The sequence below is a fragment of the Bidens hawaiensis genome, unplaced genomic scaffold, assembly GCF_021521415.1.
Source record: "Bidens hawaiensis isolate Kalapana, Puna unplaced genomic scaffold, B.hawaiensis_p1.1 tig00008080_1, whole genome shotgun sequence".
NCBI classification, from domain to species: Eukaryota; Viridiplantae; Streptophyta; class Magnoliopsida; order Asterales; family Asteraceae; genus Bidens; species Bidens hawaiensis.
The window spans coordinates 527,501-543,584 of NW_027491571.1; the positions used below are offsets into that span (position 1 = coordinate 527,501).

Sequence of the window (16,084 nt, forward strand, 5' to 3'; positions counted from 1 at the left end):
GCGCTACCAAGCTGCGCTACATCCCTTCCGTTGGTCTACAGTGTCATTGTAGAGAATTCCTGTCTTGTTTTCCACATCGTTATCTCCTCTATTAAAACCTAGAATTTTTCTTTTCATTTCGTCTTTTTGGTCTCATTTAACATATAATAATAGCAAAAGACTTCTATCTATATGAAATATGGAACGGAACCCCAAGGAAAAATAACTGAGTCTTTTTGGGGAATATTAGAGAAGAAAAGGACGTTTTTTCTGTATTTAACAAAAAGTAAATCTTTTTTACTAGATAATTGTACATTTAAATATGTATTATCTTATTGATTACAATAAAATGAAAAAATGAAGGAGGTTTTTCAATGCGAGATCTAAAAACATATCTTTTCGTGGCACCGGTACTAAGTACTCTATGGTTCGGTTCTTTGGCAGGTTTATTGATAGAGATTAATCGTTTTTTCCCGGATGCGTTGACGTTCCCATTCTAGTTATTGGCGCGAGACGGAATAAAGAATATTAGAGATACAATTAAATATCAGCCCCCTCTTTTCTCTTTTTTCCCTTTTTTAGAAGAAGGGAGGAAAGAGAGAATAAAAGTGCATTCAACAGCTGTGAGACTCGGGTTCTGGTTGGAATGAAATGAATATTTCATTCTATGGAAGTCGAATACAAACAGTGGTTCTAGGGAAAGAGTATTATACAAGATACTTATATAAAATATAAAATGTTGTACTGTGATTTGAAAGTTTAGAAATCTTTCTATCTTATTTCCGATATTGAGTGTAGTGAAATCTTGCATAAGAGGATAGCAAGTTACAAATTATATTTTGTTTTTTCCTTCCTTTCTTCTTTTTCGTTTCGGATTGAAAGAGGAAGAGTTGAGTAAATGAAAAATCCAAAAGAGGTTCATGGCCAAGGGTAAAGATGTGCGAATACCGGTTCTTTTGGAATGTACCGCTTGTGTTCGAAACGGTGTTAATAAGGAATCAACGGGCATTTCCAGATATATTACTCAAAAGAACCGGCACAATACGCCTAATCGATTGGAGTTACGAAAATTCTGTCCATATTGTTACAAACATACGATTCACGTGGAGATAAAGAAATAGATTGAAGCGAGTACTTGCGCCCTTATCTTAATCTTACAAGGCAAGGAAAGGGAAAAATGACATTATATATATAACATATTTAACATAGTTAAAAATAATTATAAACAAACCAAATCCTATTTATTTATTCTAATTATAGATCCGGCTGAAATAGGATTTTAGGGATAAGAAATAAACTAACCAAACCATGGATAAATCCAAGCGAACTTTTCTTAAATCCAAGCGATCTTTTCGTAAGCGTTTGCCCCCGATCCAATCGGGGGATCGAATTGATTATAAAAACATGAGTTTAATTAGTCGATTTATTAGTGAACAGGGAAAAATATTATCTAGACGAGTAAATAGATTGACCTTGAAACAACAACGATTAATTACTATTGCTATAAAACAAGCTCGTATTTTATCTTTGTTACCTTTTCTTAATAATGAGAAACAATTTGAAAGAACTGAGTCGACCACTAGAACTACTAGTCTTAGAGGCAGAAAAAGGTAGGTTTACTCTTTATTAACTTGAATTCAAACCCCCATCCGAACTCAAACGCGGATTTCTATTTTGTGGTCAAAATCCAAGAATCCGGATTGAATTCTCGTGTCATAAGAAAAAAAAGAAGAATCTGGGAAGAAGAAATTTTTTTTTTGAACGCGTTGATTCATTTTTATTTTGACTACTTTCTTTTCTCATATTTTCTCATATTCTATTCATTTTTATTTTCTTTTTTATTCGACCTTCCCGGAGTTCATTCTCCGGGCAACTCCGTTTAACCGGTGGATTCCTTCCAACTTACTTCTTTTATAATCTCATTGGAAATCATATAAAGACAATTCCAGTAAATAACAGAATCGTGGATAGAATCAATTGTGTTGTATTATATGCAATAAAACACTATTGTATATATGCAATAGGCATTAGTGCACATATGCACTACAGTACTACACCGACAAGTTTTTTTTTAGTATCAATATCATATTATTAGAATGAGGAAAGAAAAAAAATCACAAAATATTTTTTTTTAAATAGTTAAAAATAATTCTTTACTAGTTCTCTAGTTCTCTCTTTAAAAGGAGTTCTCTTTAGATTCCACCCCTATATATATATATATATATATATATATATATATATATATATATACACACATACATCCAAACAATTTATAAAATATATTGTAAATCATACGTATCATTTAACTTGTTCAACTAATATGTATATGAGTAATATACTCATACTTGTATATGAGTAATATACTTACTTCTTTTATAATCTCATTGGAAATCATATAAAGACAATTCCAGTAAATAACAGAATCGTGGATAGAATCAATTGTGTTGTATTATATGCAATAAAACACTATTGTATATATGCAATAGGCATTAGTGCACATATGCACTACAGTACTACACCGACAAGTTTTTTTTTAGTATCAATATCATATTATTAGAATGAGGAAAGAAAAAAAATCACAAAATATTTTTTTTTAAATAGTTAAAAATAATTCTTTACTAGTTCTCTAGTTCTCTCTTTAAAAGGAGTTCTCTTTAGATTCCACCCCTATATATATATATATATATATATATATATATATATATATATATATATACACATACATCCAAACAATTTATAAAATATATTGTAAATCATACGTATCATTTAACTTGTTCAACTAATATGTATATGAGTAATATACATACTTGATAATCACTTAAATATATTTAGTGCACTTTTGAGATAAATATACAAGTCACATTTTCTTTAAAATAATATATAATGTTATATATATTTATCTACTATCAAACGAATTATAAAGATAAATATATGATGTATTTATAAGGCATGTCATATTAAACTTCACATAACACCAACGAGTCGTATCATATATAAGTCTAGGTTGTTGGATGGACATATAACATAAACTGACATACTATTTATGTCAAACCAACCCTAAAATGGCATGTACTTGTCATATAACACACGTAGGTTGGTTACCGTTAGAATTTCTTGCCATATTATTATTACTTATCGATGTTGAGGTAGGTTGCACAATCCCTTTTTTATTTTACTGTCTTACAACTATGGAAAAAACATAACATATTTGCTAACATATATAGCATAAAATTATTTGACAATTTGCATAAACTTAGTTAAATAAGATAATTAGTAAGCAAGATCCATAATATTTATGTGAGCATGAGTTACAAGAGGCCTTTAAGATTTTCGGGTCAATTCTTTCTGTAATCATTAACTATGAGTTTAGGCAAGAAATATGTGGGTTCTCTTGGTTTGACATCAAATTATGCATATAATCTAATACAATTACCGTGGGATTGTAACACCCCAACCCGGAACACGCCGACGTGTCACTAACAGATATCATAACAAAATTCGAATAAGCCTAAGTCAAATTATATTTACTCAAATAACCGAAAATGAATATAGTCTTTAAAAAGCTTGAACTTCATTATTCTCTCTCATCACTAATTTCCCAGAGTCCCGGATTACCTGAAAACAAAATAAGGAAAACAAAACAAAAAAATACGACTGAGCCAAAAATTGCCCATTAACGGAAAGAACAATAGTATAGGTAAGGACAGACGTAAACAAAATAAATATACAAAATTCAATTCAAACTCGAATCCAACCTTTTTGCTAAAACATATACTTAATAAAATTCGGAGGTATGATCCGACACTTGGCCAGAACATAATCAAACGCATACAGAAGCATATCAGAAACATAACATAACAAAATTCACACATCAAACCACGTAACTACTGATGGTCGGGCAAAAGTCGTGTATATTACTATATTATTTGTTTACTTTTAGTTTAAATATTATATGAACTTTGGTACTTCATGCGTGTTTATGTGTTTCAGGATACTTGACGTTAAGGACGCTTATCGGGATGAATTACGGGCTTGGAACGAAGATGTAGAAGACTCATAATGATTGGCAACGCTTTCCGATGCAAAATAAATGAAGAAAATGAAGAAAATTATGTCAGACACCCTTAGAGCGGCGCTAAGGGAGTTTAGAGATACTCTAAAGACTAACATCAGCAAAGTAGACTTTAGAGACGCGCTAAAGTCTCACCCCTGGACTTTAGAGACGCTCTAAAGTCCTCCAGACGGGAAATTAAAACCTAATGCTATTATATTGAGTTTTCAGCCCCCTTTTGAGATATCCTTCATTCCTTCAACCAAGTACAAGCCCTAGGACGATTTTGCATCATCCCGAAGCCTCCGGTTCGTCCGTTCATCGCATGCTCTCATCCTCTCATCAAATAAGCGAATCATTCGTGATGCCGATCTCAGGCTAAAACCATTGTATTCACTTTAGGCTAGGGTTTTTTATAAACTAACTTTGATCAGATCTATGTTTTGAATGATTATAAACTTGATTGAATGTCTTTAATCTTGTTTTACATTATGAATTGATTGTTTAAACAGTTTATGTTGTTGATTATCAAACATTACTAACGGGACATGCAATAACGAGTACAAAACTTATTATCTATTGCATGTTACAAAAATAATTATAAAACATAACATACTAAATAAGCCAAACTCAAATGATAACTAAAAGTTAACAAAAGGTCCACACTACAAAGTGACGAACACCAAGTATAAAATGGAATATGACCAATACTATGAGTAATCGAAAACAGAAATCGTACTACGAAGTAACGGAATATAATTAATACTATGAGAGAAAGAAACCAGAAACCGTACCTTAATTATTAAGCAAAAGTAAACAAGGTGGCTTATCTTCAACAATTATTAGAACCTACGGTTTATTTACATTTTAATTTAGATTCACGAACTTAATTTACATGGGTGGGTTGATTTGTTGATTTCCTCCCGACAAACACCATTTTCAAAACTCATGCTTAATATTGAAAATCTTAATTGCCAATTGTTTGTTTTAGCATTCAAAATGTTAGTATATATAAAAAAAACACTATAAGCATTCATATAGATTTCTGAATTTGTCACCCATTACCCATTCAATATATTATTATAATATAGTACCTCGTATTATTTTACATATGCACATAGTTGATGCCAAGCAATATGATATATTAAAAACAAAACCAATCAAACTCTTTTATATAGAAACTATCTGCATGGTTATTTCTTTGTAAATTAAATCTCAAGTAATCTCAAGTAATTTGTGTGTTATTTGCCAAAAGAAATCAACGATTATAGGCGCCGCGCCATATTCGAATACTTATACATGTACGGACCAGAAGAAAGGGATCGGACGATTACCTCTATTGACGAACAAAGTTGGCAATGCGCGGAAACGAGATGGTTCTCCAAGCAGAAACTAAATTGTACATGCAGTCGAAACACATTAATGATTGTTCGGATCAGTATTTTATAGAACAAGGATTGAAAGAGTAAAGGGATAGGATAATTCTTGTTACCTGATGCGAATCGGAAAGAAATCGGAGTTGAGATAAAGAGATGACAATAGCGGTACACGATACGCGGCAGTGGTGGCTTATGTCTTCGGGACTTGAAACTAATATGGCGAAACAGAAACAACTCGGATCGCTAAGTGGTTGGTTCGTGACGGTACGTCGGCAATGGAGTTGCCGTCTGCCAAAGTATAGCAGGGACGGAGTCGGTTCACGCGGAGAGAGATAGGCGAGGTGTGAGAGCCGATAGTAAGGTTTGATGAAGTTCGTTGGGAATTTATAATGGATATTGTTGCTTTGGAGTTATCCCATTAAACATGGCAAAGTTTGAATGAGTTGATCACAAGCTGAGAGTTCGGAGGTTCAAAAGATTTGAACAATCTGTGATAATATCAAAAGAACATATCTTTTATATGCTTGTTTTTGTTTTCTTTTTGTTTTTTTTTTATTTTCACGAAAATATTCATATGCAGATTCTAATTTAACTTAATCTTAAACATTATTGTTTTATTTATTTGCTTTTGTTTTACTTTGATTTTAACTCAATTATCACATTCGTTTAAAATAGCTATGCACAAAATTTTATTATTAGTAGTAGCTAATAATATACACACTTTAATTATTGACGTATTCGAATATTTTTATTTTATTGTTTAAGAAATTTTCAGGTATTACAGGGATGGTACCGGACAATGAAATAACATGAACTAGGCTTGATTAAAGGCTCATTGTCATATATTAATTCGTATTCTTAGCTAGTCTATAGAAGACTATCAATCTTGTTTATGTTATCTTATATATTGTATTACATCACATACATTCACTTAGACATTTAAAAAGGCTTTTAAATCGATAAATGTAAACTTTGTTGGACATTGTTTTTAACTGAGAAAACATATACCTAACAAACAAACTTTTCAACTACATAAATAAGTTTTAATGTACGTTTCAATACTGAAGACATGAATAAGTTTTAAATTACATATTATTTATGAAAGGCATAAACAAGTTTTGAAGTACGTTTATCAAAACGTTTTATTCATGAAAACATTATTATTGAAAAAGTGTTACTTGTTTTATACATTATAAACAATGAAACACAACATTTGCAATTCTACTGGCTTAATCATGTCATTAAAAACCTATGAACTAATCAATATTATGCTGATTTTTTAACTATATTTTCAGGGCGTTAAAACCATAAAGAAAATAGTCGACATTTACAAGCATTGAATCACATGTAAAATCACTACGTTAATCAACAACTGTGATTATCTATGAAAGTCGTGCGTCAACGTTTCTGCTTTGGCGGGATGTGACATAAATGTCTTGGCCTGTTCTTCTTCTAGCTTCGGTGCTTTTTTAATCAAGAAAGCTTCTTTACCAACTTGAATATAATGGTAAATGCGCACTCACTATTTTCACAAAGCTGGGTTTATGTTCTAACATGATTTATAAAATAACCTCAACCTTAATCAATCCTAAATCCCATTTGAATATTTCATTTTTAAAGATGCTAGAGTGAAACAAAGAATGATGAAAAATCTATAAAAAAAAAAAAGAAAGTCTTCTACTTTGTTATCTTAAGTTCCCAAAAACGCTATAAGTTTTTACACAATCTCGAAAAACCTCTTTTTTGTTATGCTATCTATCCTTTTTCACCCTAGGTATCTCATTTTTCTATCAATTGAATCCGATCTCCAAAAGTCTAAGGCTGAGCTTGAAAGTTGTCAAGTGACGTTTGCTTTTATAAGTCATGCCTTGTCTAGGAGTTCTGCTGATTTTGACTTGGCATTTAGCGAGCTCATCAGGCTCTTCGAGACTGAAGAGTACAGGAGGTATCAAGACAGATCAGAGATGTATATAGCCCTTGATATTGTGTTGTGACTTCAAATGTTAAAAACGATTAAAAATAAACTGAAAGCTGACAACACTTTCGTTATATGCACTCCAATTCTTGCGTAACAAAGTTGTGTCAAGCCCAAAACCTTTGTTTCATCTTCCATGACAAAATCACTTATTAAAGAACACTAATATTTTGTCACCAATGCCATTGAACCTTCTATTTCACGCATGAAGTGTTACATTGAAAAAATGAAGGTTAGACGTCTAATGGAATATTCAAAAGATAATGAGGAAATACATCAAAAGAATGGGTGCTTATTGGGGAATGTATCTAAAGGATTCTCTTGTGGAGATCATTTGAAAACATTTTCTCTTGTTCAGTTGGAAAAGGTGTTGGAACTTAAAAAAGTCATGCTTGTGTATCGGGAATGTGTTATCGAAAGAATGGGTAATTATTGAGGAATGTATCTACAGGTCTCTTGCGGAGATGATGCCGAAATATGCCATTATAGATTTTAAACAAATCATATAATTTAGGGTGTTGAAGATAAGAAAGAGTTGCCTACAGGCCACAAAGTTCTTTTTAATAAAAACAATATGAATAACATGGTTGACTATTTGAAGAAGGCATTGGAAGAGATAAAAAAGTTGCCGTTCGAGTTGCGGATGTAATCTTTTGTTTTACAGTTGATGTTGGAAAATTGTCAAGAGTGTTGGGTGTGTTAGCCTATTGATTGTGTTCGTTTTTACTATTGGATGTGTTTGTTTTCAAGCTTTAGGATGGAAAGCTGATGAGAAGAAAGTTGTGTGTTAGAGTATTCTCATGTCATTCCTTAAAAATATGTGAGGCGGATTTGCAAAATATAGGATAGAGTTGAAAGTGATTGTGAGCGGATAAACGAGAAAATGAAATAAGTTTTTTGTAATTTGAGAAAACATTGTTTGCCCTCATTAAGTTATTAATATTTGTTGAAAGTGATTGTGAGTAGGTAAGATATTAAAAATGATGATAAAGATATAAAAGAGGTACTCCTTAGTTAAATAAAAGAAAGAAATATAGTGATTTTTATATACCTTTAGATATGGGAAAGCGGATGAGGTAAGAATATTCTTAGTTGCTGGATTTTCAAATACTAGATGCACGCAATGTTGTAAAAGTAAGTCTACAAGGCCGAGTACTCTCCGAGTACTCGCTACAAGGTATGGTGCCGAAGGGAGTTTATTTAACTCAGCCTAGTTACTAAAAATTGGTCAAAGGTGGTCAACGTTACCTGAATCACATCTAGTCGGTTAACTTGGGTCTATTTTAACTTAAAAAATACAACATAATTCGTATTTCTATAATATTAAAGAACGAATATCATTATTTTTAATTAATGATTAACATTTTTTAGACTAATTTAGTGTTTAAAAATGTATTTCTTTTATTTATATTGATATTCATTTATTTTTGTTATTAATATTAGTAAACTTATGATATTTGAAATATAAATATTACCCAAAATCTAATTTTCTTTATATTTATCATGTCCGAGTACTCCCCGAGTACTCTGAGTACTCCCTCCAAGGGGGTCGGCCGCCTAGCGACTTTTGCAACATTGGATGCACGTTTTGTTTTAGGTTATAAATAGTGAATGCATATTTTGTTTAGTTATTTGTTTTTGTTTGGAAAATCATCAATGATATTTGATTTCCTACGTTTTATACAAGTATACCTACATGATGATTTCATTTGTGAAACAATCATTTTTGTTAAATTAGTGACACTGACAAGTATGCTATAGTACTCTAAAATTGATATATTGTTCACAACAAATCTTTAATAGATGGTTGAATAAAAGCTAAAATTCAATTTGAATTCGTTTAGTAAATGTACATTAACATATGAATACATTGACGTGTTAGATTTCATATGAATACCTTAAGTATCATATCATTATGTTAGTGTTTGAGTACATTAAATTTATATGTTACATAATAATATTTTATGTGTGTTAGATTTCATAAAATCGTATAGACATGTCATTTGCAGATCGGGTATCATATGCAACTATATAATCACATGCAAATGTACCGTGCATATCTTATCTCATTTTCTCATGTGAATCTATGAGTATTTACTTTAACATGTGTAATATATTAGTAATGCCAATGCACTTATATTTATTAAAATATGAATGAAATGTATTCTCATTGTCATTCAACTAACATTAACCCTCATTTATTATTGTTATGATCAACAATACTCGTGTGTGGCGGTTAGTATTAGTTTAATTCGTTAATTAGCGACTCAGATCGGATTTGAACCAATTTCACCAAAACCCATTTTGAGGTGTACTCGTAATGGTTAATATTATTTTATAACATTAGTAAAATAGTTATTCTTGTGTAATTTATAATGGTATCTTTGATGAAAAATACAAAATTAGATCGGATTTGGACCAGCTACACCTAAAGCGGTTTCGTTGTGTACCCATAATGGTTAATCTTATAATATTTTGTGAAACTACTGTTATGTTTATCTATCTATAATATATATAAACGAAAACAATAAAATCCTATGTGTCGCGATGTGGTCGCTCTCCCTTTTTTTGGAGTCACCAGATTTTCTTGATTTTTAAATGGAGGCTTCTTATGCATTTGACCCGAATTCATGGGTATGGGTCCAATCAAACCCAATATTTCTTAAACGGGTTATAACATCTCATTAAATTAAAAACTAATCCCACCAAATATTTGATATAAAAATTCTATAAAGTAGGGATATACTAAAAATTAATATCTGATTTATTAATAAAAGATATATATTATTTATAATTAAAAAACCAATTTTATAGTAAAAAAAATAAACAGGTTTGGGGTCTCATTAGGGGTGAGCAAAAAACGGTTCGGAACCGTCAGAACCGAGGAACCGGAACCGAAACGGTACCTCAAAACCGCTAATGTGTGTACCGGTTCGGTTCTCGGTTATCAGAATTTGCATAAAACGGTTCTCGGTTCGGTTCTGAGTAAAATCGGTGGTTCTAGACTCGGAACCGAAGAACCGGAATATTCAAAATGTTTTAAATAAATTTACCAATCCCCATTTTTATAGAGTAACTTATTAACCGGCATCCGTTCAATCATTTTTTGATTCAAAATCTTCTTTCTTTACGTTCAAGAACTAGCAACCATGATCAATTTTGATTTAAGCTATCAATGTAATTTAATATAAAATGATATGATCTTCCATTAATCTATCGTTGCTAATGATTTATTTAACTTGAACACTTAGGTTTTAATAAAAAATATAATGGATATTCATGTTGTAATCTAAATTAGTTTTACCGTGAAAGAAAACATACAATTGTATAAACTTGTTTTGCAAATCGCAAAGTTTGCATAACTCATTTGATAAATAAATTATCGAACCGGTTCTAGCCAGAACCGTTTAGCGAGAACCGGCTTTAGCGGTTCTGTAACCGAACCGGATTACTATAATAGGTTCCGGTACCGGTTCTATTTTTCACTCAGTTTCGGTTCCGGTTCGGTTCTCGCAGTTCTGAACCGTTGCACAGCCCTAAGTCTCATCAAACAACATAGCTTTTAAACCGGGTTATAACATCTCATTTATTTGTGAAACAGTTTATCATCAAACCATAAGTATATTGTTAACTTTCATACAATAAAAAAAATAAAAATCAAAACATAAATAAATATTAAAAACAAATAATATAAAACAACCCCCGTAAATTTACGAAACATTTAAAAGCTTTATGATTGTTTCTTACATTTACTCAAGCCACCATATTGTTTTATTTGTAAATGAAGACTTCAAGTGCATTTGACCCGAATTCACGGTATGGGTCTCATCATACCTAAATAACCTTAAACGAGTTATAACATCTCACTGTTATAAAAATAAATATCACAAAGTATTGATATGCAAATCTTATAAAGTATGGGTGTACTAAATATTAATATCCAATTTTTTAAGAAAAATATATTATTTATAATAAGAAACAATTTTATAGTAAAAAAATAAGTGGGTCATGAGCCTTATCAAACCCATAGCTTTTAAACGGGTTATAACATGTCATTTATTTGTGAAACTATTTTATCATCAAACCCTAAGTATATTATTAACTTTTTTATAATACATAAAATTAAAATGGAAAAAAATATGAATATTAGACACGAAAAATAAACACAACCCCCGTAATACGGGGATAAAAACTAGTAATATATATTAACGAAACCTCAAAAATCCTATGTGTTGCGCTCTGGTTGCTCCCTACCTCTTATGAAGCTACCAGATTGCTTCATTCGGGAATGGTGAACTCTCATGCGTTTGAACCGGTTTAGACCTGTTTAGGATAACCATAAGCCAACGGGTTATATCATATTTATACTCTCAGTTTTTATAAAACCTAATTCCCCACACCTCACCCTTTCGTCTCTTCTCACACCCTCTGGAAACCCTAAACTGTGCAACAAGCCTCACCATCTATTAATACAAACCATATCGCCTCTGGTTCTTATTGACAGAGAATGTCAATGTGACCTCCTACTTCATCTCTTTCTTATTTATTTATAGGTTAATATTATCTTTTTTTTCACTAATTCCACTTGCTTAATGTTTTGGCTGCTATTCAATTGTATCTAAACTAGGGTTTTACCCGGCGCATTGCGCCAAGCAGGTTGGTAAAATTCAAGTGTCGTCGGTCCCAGCTTTGAGGTGTTAAGTCTACTTGAATCCAATCAGTTTCGGTGTCGTGTGTTAGGATATCGGAACTAAAACCTAAACATAAAAAAATATATAAAATTGAGGTGGACTAATGGGTGGTATCGGTTAGTAAAACCCGGACAATTGGAAGACCCAAGTGTTGCTTGTCTCGAGCGTTGAGACGGTAAGTGTACGCAAATTCGGCTGGTTTCCGTCACGTTCATTACGGTAGCGGAGCTAAAACAAAAACAAACATTGGCATTCAGTTGGTTTTTGTTACGTGCGTTACAGTACTGGATTTAAAACAAAATGCGGTAAGTCTACGTAAATTCTATTTCCGTGGAGCTCGTTAGGATACCGGAAAAAAATTGTAATTCAGTCAGTTTTTGTTACGGCACCAGAGCGAAAAAACGGATAATATATAGAGGTGCATGAATCAGTGGTGTCCATTGGTAAACTTTGGCGTTGGTAAACCTCCAGCTTTGTCGGTCCCGAACGTTGAGACGATGGGTCTAGACGGAATCAGTCGGTTTCTATTATGTTTGTTACGGCACCGAAAGTCAATCAAACAAAAACCATAAAATAGACGTTTGATCGGCTTTCGTTATTTCGCTACAATACTAGAACTAAAAACAAAAAGAAAACTGAAAAAAAAAAACAGTTGACAAGTTCGGTGCCCTCAGCGGCACCAAACTTGTCAATTGTTATATATAATAACTGGAACCGTTCAATTTCACATTGATGGCCCCAATTGCATACATGCCAGAAAGCATAACTATGACCTAAAAAACACCTCTCGAATCCTTCGGTTATATTGGTGAGTATATTTTTTGAATCCCACATATTTTTGAATCCTTCTATACTATTGCTATAGTTCTTATTAAACTTATCTACAAATTGCAAATTGGCACCATTGGGCATTATGTTTTGAGTTGTTGTACATTGTTTTAGGAAAGAGTTTTCTTTTGTATAATTTTGAGAAACTTTAAATCCACCTGCTCTAGGAGTCATTGAGGAGCAGTCATTGAGGATTAGGAATAATCTATACATATATACTATAGTTTTTAAGTTACATTTGATAAGTGTTAGGATTAGGCATAGACACAAAAGAGGCATTGCATTATGGGTTTTGGACCGAAACCGTTTAATCTGTAGAACTAAATTTTTTATGTGGCATTAAGTAGTATTCTTTGTGAATCTTCATGTCGTATACTTTTTGGGATTTCAAAGTGACATTATTTTCAGTATTATGTTATATTTCTAACCCTCAAAACAAAGTGGCTAGACTACATTTACAATTACGGTTTAATTTGGTGATCATGATATTAAGGTAGCTTAGTGTCTAATGATATGAAAGGTTCATCCCCTAAAACTGAAGGTTAGTCGTGTTTAGAGGTGGCCTCTGTGTAATGATGTGAAAGGTTCATCCCCTAAAAGTGAAGGTTAGTCTTGTTTAGAGGTTGCCTCATACAGGGCAAATAAAAAAATAAACAAGCCAAATCTTTTTTGTTCTAATGTTTTGATTATTATCGGCTTATCGCATGGGTTGTTTCATCTCTTGAGGAATGATTTGATCAATTTATAGCTAAAGAATGGCTTGAAGGAGATAATAACTTATAACTACATCAAAGTTAAGTTACTAGATTATACTGATTGCATGTTGATTATGCTTTTTGATATTTGATGGATTTTTAAGGCATTAAACTTAAAATATGACAATGATAAAACTTAAATTTGTGGCAGCTTGTTAAGTTTTTAGTTCCACGACTTGCATATGAACTTATGAATTAATATCCACAAGATGTTGCTAAGGTATTTTGTTTCTTAATTACTAGATATTATTATTAGTTCTTTTAGTTGGTTGTTTGCTTCGTAATTTCTAATATATGATTTGATCATTTTTATATAAATTATAGGTACCCAAAGGAAATATGTATCACAGTGCCACATCCTGAGAAATAGCAATATATCGATCATAATTGCATGCTTCTAAGAAAGGTCAGCACTGTGTATTGTTGTAAATTCTACAAGAAAACAATATGAAATAAATATAAAAACTAAACGGGTCAACATGAAGGAATCATGGAATTTAACCTTAAGACCCATCAGCTTGAATGGGAACCAACCAATCATTTTCCTGGTTTACAAACCAACGCTAATGGTGCTCTGAGTTCACCTGGTTTTAGATGAAAATAAAAGTGTATTTTGAATACTTTCTATTTATAATATTGTTAAAATTCATGACTAAAGGGATGGAAAATTAATTTATGTTCGTGGCTTTATAAATTTGGGTCTAAATTGTCTTAAGCGGATATCGTTTTAGGAAATGTGTGGAAGGTTTAACCTGCAACTTGTCAAGGTATATGAAACTTATATATCAAAGTATGCTGGTGACTGGTTAGGCATGTTGGTTTAAGGGTGCTCCAACCGTCCGGCTGCTCCGACCGTCAAGGTGGACTTTAGTGCAGCATGGGTCAGGTTGCTCCTTTTGTCTTTTATATTCTTGAACCTTTGGTCTTTCACATGTTCAATATGTCAGATAACAATGTGATCAAAATTAGGGTTTGGATGAAGTGTTAGGGATTTTGAATGGTTTGCTTGATGAAGAAGATTAATTTGTAAAACAAATTATAATTTGTTTGTAGATAATGCTTAATTAATTGTACATAATGCTTCTTTTGATTGTACATAAAACATAAATTTTCTTTACTACATAAGAGGTTGTAGTAGGATCAGTTGCATGGCTTGGTAGAGGCCTTTCGTGTGTTTGTGCTCAGAGTCGAAAAGATGATTCTCACAAGTCATTTGACTCCTACACAGGTCAACTTTTAGATTAAATAATATCATATGTACGCGTATGACATTTACTCTGAAAAATTAAACATAAAGTTATTTGTTTGTTCTTGGTTTAAACATAACAGGTGGATTGTTTAATGATGCTGCAAAACAAATTAGACATTGCTTAGTGGTATGATTTGATAAAATCTGTAAAACGGGTCGGTCGGGTCGGCTAACGGGTCAAATGGATTCTTTATTGTTGATCATTGAGGGCAATGTGGAAAGCTGCATTACCTGAAGAGGAGTTAATTGTCACACCCGACCCAGGGGGCTAGTTGTGACCGACAGGTATCAACCATGAGCAGTGGAAAATAAATAAACTTAAAGGAAATTCATAATATGCTAAGAGTTTGCAAATTCAAAGGTACAACTAAAGCAAACGAGTCAACCATGACCCTTAAATTGTCTTAGGTGCATAGCACCATTAATTAGTCTAGGATGTCATCTAACGATTACATCTTTATTTATCAAGTAGTCTTCCATGACTACATTACTTTATTCTTGAAAACCAAGGCTTCTACGGTTCGCTAAGGCGACTAGGGCTGATTCCTTTCTCCAATGGCTAAGTTACCTGAAAAGTACATATTAAAATACGTCAACATAATGTTGGTGAGCTCGTGAGTTTAAGACACATAATAATAAAGTTGACACATCATGGTATATCACATATCAAGTTCACAATCAAACCTGCAACTAGCATAAGCATCCCCAACTCATACTAGAAGTTATACCGTCCCAGACTATCGCCCTGCTAAAAGCAATAATCAAACACGTAGGTTATATGCCGCAACGATCCGTAGATCTCAGTGTGGTTTACCCAACATAGGGTCACTGTGCGTTGGGGTCTCCCAAATATTACTACCCATACAAGCCTCCGGCCCATCCCCTTGGGCTAATGAGTGTGTAAAAGTTGGGACAAAATTTAGCAGTAAAACACCCCGATAGTTCCATTCCACATAAAAAGTTTAGAGTATGTACTAGTTCCCAAAAATTTAAGTTAAAAGGGATTACACGCGAGACTCACCAAATGCTCCAAGTAAATCAACGACTGACTTCCCGAAAGTGGTGGTTCCTATGGTAAATAACGAATTATAAATGCTTAACTCAACTAGTTTTAACCTCAATAAAGATTCAATAGTGAAACGGGTATTTATCTCTAAGCGTTGGCCCAAGTGTTAAG

The 16,084-nt window shown here is 32.4% G+C and overlaps 1 non-coding gene across 1 annotated transcript in view; it reads right to left on the reverse strand.

The window, feature by feature from the left end:
- TRNAP-UGG (transfer RNA proline (anticodon UGG)) overlaps positions 1–26 on the reverse strand; it is a 74-nt gene extending 48 nt beyond the window's left edge. Inside the window, exon 1 of the tRNA in view lies at positions 1–26. This exon is cut by the window's left edge and continues 48 nt beyond it. This is a non-coding gene — a tRNA (tRNA-Pro).
- Positions 27–16,084: the final 16,058 nt, after the last annotated feature.